The 7,113-nt window shown below is 42.5% G+C and overlaps 1 protein-coding gene across 1 annotated transcript in view; it reads right to left on the bottom strand.

The window, feature by feature from the left end:
* Window positions 1-732: 732 nt before the first annotated feature.
* Window positions 733-7,113, bottom strand: part of Fam204a (family with sequence similarity 204 member A) — a 58,947-nt gene continuing 52,566 nt past the window's right edge. The window contains exon 9 of the transcript XR_003712318.1: window positions 733-898. The gene's annotated coding sequence lies outside the window, so the exon portion shown is untranslated. The remainder of the gene's footprint in view (window positions 899-7,113) is intronic.

Consider the following 7,113-nt stretch of genomic DNA (forward strand, 5'->3'; position numbering starts at 1 on the left):
TTTGCAGATCCTGCTGCATCTGTGTGTTCTGCGAAAGGCTATAAGTTCAAGCCAGCCTGTAATCTAATTAATACAAGTTCAGCAGAATCAGAGGGTGGAAGAAGAAACCTAAGAAAATGAGACATTAGCTGGAATGCCTATCTCACTGTAAATATCCATTAATCTGTATGCTAGTAATGATTCCAAATATGCAAACAGATGTTTCTCTCATTAAATTGTATATGCAAATACTACTGGTGGTGGTGGCAATGTTGTCTCAGGGTTGAGAGATCGTTGAGGGTAATTAAAGGTTAATCCGGTTTTCAGTTCATAGACTAGACAACAGGAATAGTTGCGAGGAAAATTTGTCGTTTAACCTTCAATTCATCACCAACAGTGCACTTGTTTCCTGCTGAAATAGCATAAACATGTATGTGCTAATCATTACCCATCCATGTCTGATCAGCCGCAACAGATAGCACAGCCCGAGTTATTGCATTAAGTTGAATGTTACCATACAGAACACCAATAGGAAAAGGCTGTGTCTCCTCTAAAAGTGTTCAGTGCCCATCCAGAGCTGTCACCTCCAGATCCTAATAAAAAAACAACCAAATGACAGCAGCAACATTCTGCAGTACGGCTTCACACACAGAAATGATGGAGCTTCCGATGCCTTGACCAAAATCACTGTTTTTGTTACTGTGGGGTGAATTGAAAATGTAAATGGTTTGGCACCCCTTTAAATGGAAAAGTTTAACTCACCGGCTGGGTTACTTCCATTTTCCATTTTGAGAGGAGGGGTGGGGGGGGAACATCCAGCAATTAAGGTCAGAGAAGTTTCACATTGGCAGGTCTGCAAGACTTGCAAGATCAGTAGAAACTGTGCAGGAAGAGCTGGTGCAAAGGAGGTTTCCTGCATCTGTGGAATTACAAAGGAGGATTTATTCCCCAGATCAACAGTTACAAAGAGCTTACCTTTGGTTTAGTGGGAACCCGGGTGCTCAAATGGTAATCTCTTCTCTCCCCTTTACTTAGTCCTTGATTCTACAACAAATGCACAGCTATTCACTCTGCATAAAGACCCACATGCAAAGCCAGCACGCAGAGTACCTGAGGTCTCCAGGCTCCAGTAGATGAAAAGCATGCCTTCTGCCCCCAACAAGCAGTGAGCCCTACCAGATGCCCATCAAAATGAAATCGAACGCTTCAGGGGCAGGCCGATCCCTAACTTGTAATCCTCATTATATGTTGAGGGCTTTTAGCTAAACCCAAATTTAATTTGAGTGCTATGCCACCAGTAAACCAAAGCTGCTTTCATGATCACAGTTCCGCACTAAGCCAAACTCAAGTCTTGGAAATAAGACTAAGGGGTCTGCCCTCAACAACTCCTGCTTTCTCAAAAGAAAAGTGCCAACTGCCAAGGGCTTAAAAACAAACGCCATGAGAAACTGTACATTTCCCAAGAAAATGGTCTATGGCTGCCTTGCCCTGAGCACTTTTCATAAAATATTAACAGCACTGACTGAGAAACCAGAGTTAAAAGGCAACCATTGTGGTCAAAGAGGAGAGGGAAATGTCTTACTAGCCAGTTGTGAGTTTTTGTTTGTTTGCTTGCTTGTTTGCTTGCTTGCTTGCTGACCTATCAAACAACTTCACTTCTTTTGACACTATTTCATATTTACTGATGAGTTTTCCCTTCTTATGTACTTTTCTTCTGTCTGTGGTGACCTGTCATTTCCTTTCTACCCAGAATTTGGGGCTTCTCAGCCTAAGGGAAGAAAGCCCATCCAATCACCATCCTTGGAAACAGAAAGGACCTTGTTGCAGCCTCTTTCGATGTGCCTAGGTGTCTCTTAGCAGGAAGAGAAGGAGTGTGGCATTTTCCAGGACTGTGAGCCCTGAACAGGCACAGCATGCCTGCGTCAGTAGTACATAATACGCATGTGTTCCCTTGGGCACATATTAAAAGATCTGATCGCTTGCCCTCTCTAGGCTAATTTTGGATAACATTTGGAGATCTCCAGCCATACCCTCAGGAGACTCTTTGGAAATAACATGGCCCTGTGCTTCTCTATTTGTTAAGTAATTGAGATGTAATGGTGATTATTACATATTAAAAAGAAACCAAACTCCCCTAGCACAGAGCAGCCCCCTAAGTGCTGTACTGCTTAAAACAGCAAAGAGATAGATGGCATCGAGACTAGATGTAGGGAGCTAGACCTTGGCTAGCAGTCTCTAGACAGTGACAAGCTGTTTGTGTTAAAAGTACCAGAAATAGCTCCGTCTTATGACAAAGAGGAGGCCCTTGGTTTTGAGTAATTCTGATCCTGTCCCCAGTACTCCAAAATATAAGGGATGTTTAGGGTTGATTTGGTCCACGTACTTGATATGAATCTCTTTCTGGCCCTTGATCACTGCCCAACGCAAGTTAACTTGGCGTTTTCCTAGAGATGTGTGAGGCATTTAGGACATCTGGAGCCCATCCAAGCAAGATTATGAAGATAAACAATAAAGCTAGAATAGCCCAACGGAAGAGTCTAGTTGATATATCGCAAACCGTCCCAAGAGAGTGTTCCTAGGGGCCACTCTGACTTTACCACCTCTCTGCATTTCACTATATAAAAATCATCCTTCAGGCTCTATTGCTCAGCCAAGAGGACGTAAAATGATAGCATCCCTGCAGCAAAAACCAGCCAGTTCCACACAGCTAAAACGATGGCAGTGATTGACAGAGATGACATCATCCCAGACAGGGGAACAGATTCACTTAGAGCATCTAAGTTTCTAGAAGTTTCTAATATGTCCGCTGTACTATTTCTGCAGAATGGAGCAAGTTCCTCTCCCCCTTAGAGCCAAGCACCTCATCATATTGTAGGTACAGCCCCCAAAGATCTTTTTAAGTCATTCTCCTACAGTGCTATGCTGCCTGAATTGCAGGAAGAGATTATCTGTTAGAGCTAAATCAGATTTTTAAGTGGCATCATGGAAGCTCACCTTTCACCCTGTATCAAGCAGACTCTGCAAACACCAGAAGAAGTCCAATAAGTGTTAGGCACAAAAGCAGGTGTTCTCTGGGGTCCCCGCCCCATCCACTTGCTGGTCTGATTGGGCACAATGCCTCTCCAAGCCATAGTGTCCTCATTTGCATAATGAATGGTCCTCATGGCAAAAGACTGGATGCAAGGATAATCAGAACAAGTCAGGGGAAATGCTCTACCAAGTGTCCCGGCCTTTCGGAAATGGCAGGGCAGCTGGGTTCTGTGCATACAGGGCTTCATTCTATAGTCCAGCATCAGTAATTGGTCCACTGTGTCCAAGTCAACACCACTATTCTTAACCCTAATGGCGTGTTAATTTAACTCATTAGAGGCTCTTAGCACTTGAAAGGGTGTTTAAAAACACAAACCAACAATTAGTCTTTGGGGACCAAAGAATAAATGCAAACATAATGTATCACTTTTCCTGGCTCAACAAACACCATTTTGATGTGCTAATGGCCCCTAGTGAAGGCAGTAATTTCCAGTTAAAGCAAGCCAATAGTCCAAATTCTGCCTCTATGAGGCCAAAATCTACCCGATCCTGAGAGTCCAGCCAGGAATCAACATCAATCCAATAGTATTCCCATACAAATAACATAAAAGTGAAGTCCTTTGTGCACTAGAAAATGTGCTGTCAAGGAACCAGCCTCACGTGAAATGGGATCATTGAAAGCATTGGCCAGGAACCCAGAAACAGGGATTTGAGCTCATCCTCTGACATTCCTCTGTCCAGTGATCTAAGAAAATGACATCAGCACTAGCAAGATATAGCCCTCAGCAAAACGGAGGCAGTGCCACATATGGTCTACTCTGGAGGGTGGTGAGAAATCTGGTTTAGTGTGGGAGGCTTGGGATGGGAAAGCTTGTGATTTTGATGGGTTCATCTTTAGGATGAGTGAGACCCTTGGTGAGAGATGAGTAACCTTGAAGAAGAGTGAGCTGGAGAAAGATGTTTGGAAAGTCTTCGTACACAAATGGCTTAAATTGTGGTGAAATGTATGTAATATCCAATTTACTATTTTAACCATTTCCAAGGTTTTGCTTTCACAATGTGCAGCCACCAGCTCTACCTTCTTCTAGAAATTTTCATTTCCTCAAAAGAGAACTCTTGACCCATTAAATAATTACTCTTCATTCCTCTCTCCATAGCCCTTAGAAACCGCTACTAACCTGCTTCTGCCTCTATAGGTTTGCCTGTAATAGATATTTACTAAAAAAAAAAAAAATTATCATATAACCAATGCATGGCCTTTGGTTTCTGTGTTCTATCATCTGGCATAACTTCCCAAGGCCCATCAAGTCTAGCATGTACAGAGAATATCCATAGGTATCTTCAAATTATGCAGCTAATAAAATAACCTATCATTCCCAGGTACTGAGTACTACATTGTGTGTGTGTGTGTGTGTGTGTGTGTGTGTGTGTGTGTGTGTGTGTACTTGCACACTCACATCATCTTTATCAGAAAATAACTATAATTTCCATTTTATGCATGAGGAAACTAAAATTCAGAAAGGTTTAATGACTTGTCTCAACTCTGGTTTGTCAGATTCCAGATTTCTTACTCTTAATCTTATTTGGTATTTGCACAGTCCAAGAAGAGCCATGTAGACTATTAGGCAGAAAGCCAAGTACAGAGATTCCCAACATGAAAAGAGACCATTTTATAAACCTGCAAGCTTTATCCTGGCTGGTAACCACGCCAGTAGAAATGTCAGAGGCATTGTCTCTGAAGCTACTGTTAAATTGGTCTCTTGCTGAACAAGGCACTATAAAGCATCCATTCTTGTTTAAGTTCTGTGGTCCCAGCCAGGATGCTAGCACACATCTTTTCATCTCAATACTCAGGAGACAGAGACTTGAGGATCTCACATTTGAGACCAGCATGAACGATACAGGAAGACCCTGACTCATCTCTCTACCAGAGGCTGTGGCTTTACTTCCAGGAACCCCCTGAAGTTCATATTTGGCTGGTAACATTTTGATAACATTTAGTTCTGAAAAACAATGTTTCTGCCTCTGCTAAATGTCCTGCTCACTTTCCCTTGCATGGCACACACATACAGATATCCAGAAGTGGAAGAGTAGAGAAGGAAGTATGAGTCTTGAAGAAACATGCAAAGACCTAACAGTCATGGGGATGGTAGGTGGTGGGTACAGGGACTAGGTCAGGATTTACCAGGATGCTCACATACAAAAAGAGCCGCTTTGATCAGTGAGAGGCTAACATTAAATTGAGATCTGCAAATATCTTCATTCCTTATGATGTTAGATGTGTTAGGGGCCACATACCACTCATTTCAAACCACTGTCTTTTCTCTCATTTTAAATCCATACAACTGGAATGAATTTAAAAGATATTCCCAGAAATATGGTTTTCAGTGTCAAACAGGATGAGTTAAAAAGGGGGATTGCGACTTAACCCCTGGGTCCACCACCACATGCATGTATAAAGACCTTGGGGAATCAATGGCTTTCTTGCAAGCTTCTCCCTCCAAAATGGGCCCAAGGAAGGGATTTGTGACTCTTTGTAGTGTGGATATTCCAAGATTTTGATAGCCCAACTTCTAGCAAGAACTGCTTACTCAAGTGTCTCACTGTATCCATTTCTTCTCTCTGGGAACACAACACCAAAGGAGAGAAGAAACACTAAGCCTCAGGTCGCATAATGCTCTTCAGACACTGGTTTCTCAATTTTCTGGGGAACAAAATTGTTCATCTATGAGACCGAACTCAAGATCTCCCTGTTTTTCCCTCAACAGGGCTGTTGGAGAGACGGAGTACCACCACTGAACCTTGTGGAAGCAGTTCAAAAAGAGAAAGTACATCTTATTATTGTTATAAGATGTTATTGTATGTATTGCATGTATAAGGTGTTATTGTATGTAGTCTGGCCCAAGTATAATGACTTGAAGAATTGACTTTCTTTTTAAAAAAAAATTACATGTGGTAAGAGCCAGTTTCTGACCTCAAAGGCATGCAGCTGGGAAGCGAGAGAGAATGGACAGTTTCTGACACGTTACTAGGAGAGCTACTTCAGTGTATTGGGGGAAGGGGGTAAGTTTTTTCAGCCTGTCTGATTGCAGTGCACTCCCAGGATTCAAGCTTAAGATCATAACTGATGGAAGTACATTGACTTGTGAGAACTAAGGTCCTAATTTCATGGGCATCAAATGAAAATCAAGTACTTAATTGAAAGCATGCCCTGTGATTATCTTCTATTCCACGTATCAGCCTTTGCATAGCAAAGCAGAAATAGCCAATTTTTAAAAATGTGGTCCTGTGTGTGCCTATACGCATGTTCATATGTGTGTGTGCATTCATGTGGAGGTTGGTGTCGAGTGTCTTCCTCAATCACTCTTTACCTTGTATACTGCAGAAGAGTCTCTCCTGTGAACCCAGGGCTTGCCAATTCAGCTAGTCTAACTAGCCAGCCAGACACAGGGACCTGCCTCCCAAAGCCCTGAGAGCTTTATATCATCCAAACTTTGATCCTTTGATTTGTGTGCAGAAAGTGCTTTACCCACTGAGCCATTTCCCAAGCCTGCACTGACCATCTTTTATCCTCATTTCCAGGAGATCTGCAGTCAAAAGAACCAGAAGAAAGGAGAATGGGATTGGGACTGAAGTCCTCATTGTCTGAATCCAGTCTCCAGTATTTACTTATCTCTGTGACTTAAATAAATCATGCGACTGCTCTGATTTTACATTTTTTTCATCTATAAAATGAGGACAATTAATATCCCCTGAGGTTGTCTGGGGGCTTAAATGGGGGATGTCCAAGTTCTGCCTGTAAAGTCTTGCCCAACTCGAGGCATTCCTAGGCTGCACTTAGGGTCAGTAACCACATCAGAGGTCAGGGGAGGGGAGTGGAATTCAGCATCAATTATCAAAAAAAGAAATATTTTACATGATTTTTCTCCAAAATGATGTAAGCATATGTGTGAATGTGTGCTGTGGTGTGGTATGTGTGTGTGTTTGGTGTGCTGTGGCATGGTGTGCTTGCACTGTTGTGTGTGTGTTAGTGTGTATATGGGACGTGGTGTGTGTGGTGTGCTATGGTGTGTGTATATGTGGTGTGCTGTAGTGTGGTATGTG

This window comes from Grammomys surdaster, unplaced genomic scaffold (assembly GCF_004785775.1).
Source record: "Grammomys surdaster isolate TR1022 unplaced genomic scaffold, NIH_TR_1.0 66, whole genome shotgun sequence".
NCBI lineage: Eukaryota > Metazoa > Chordata > Mammalia > Rodentia > Muridae > Grammomys > Grammomys surdaster.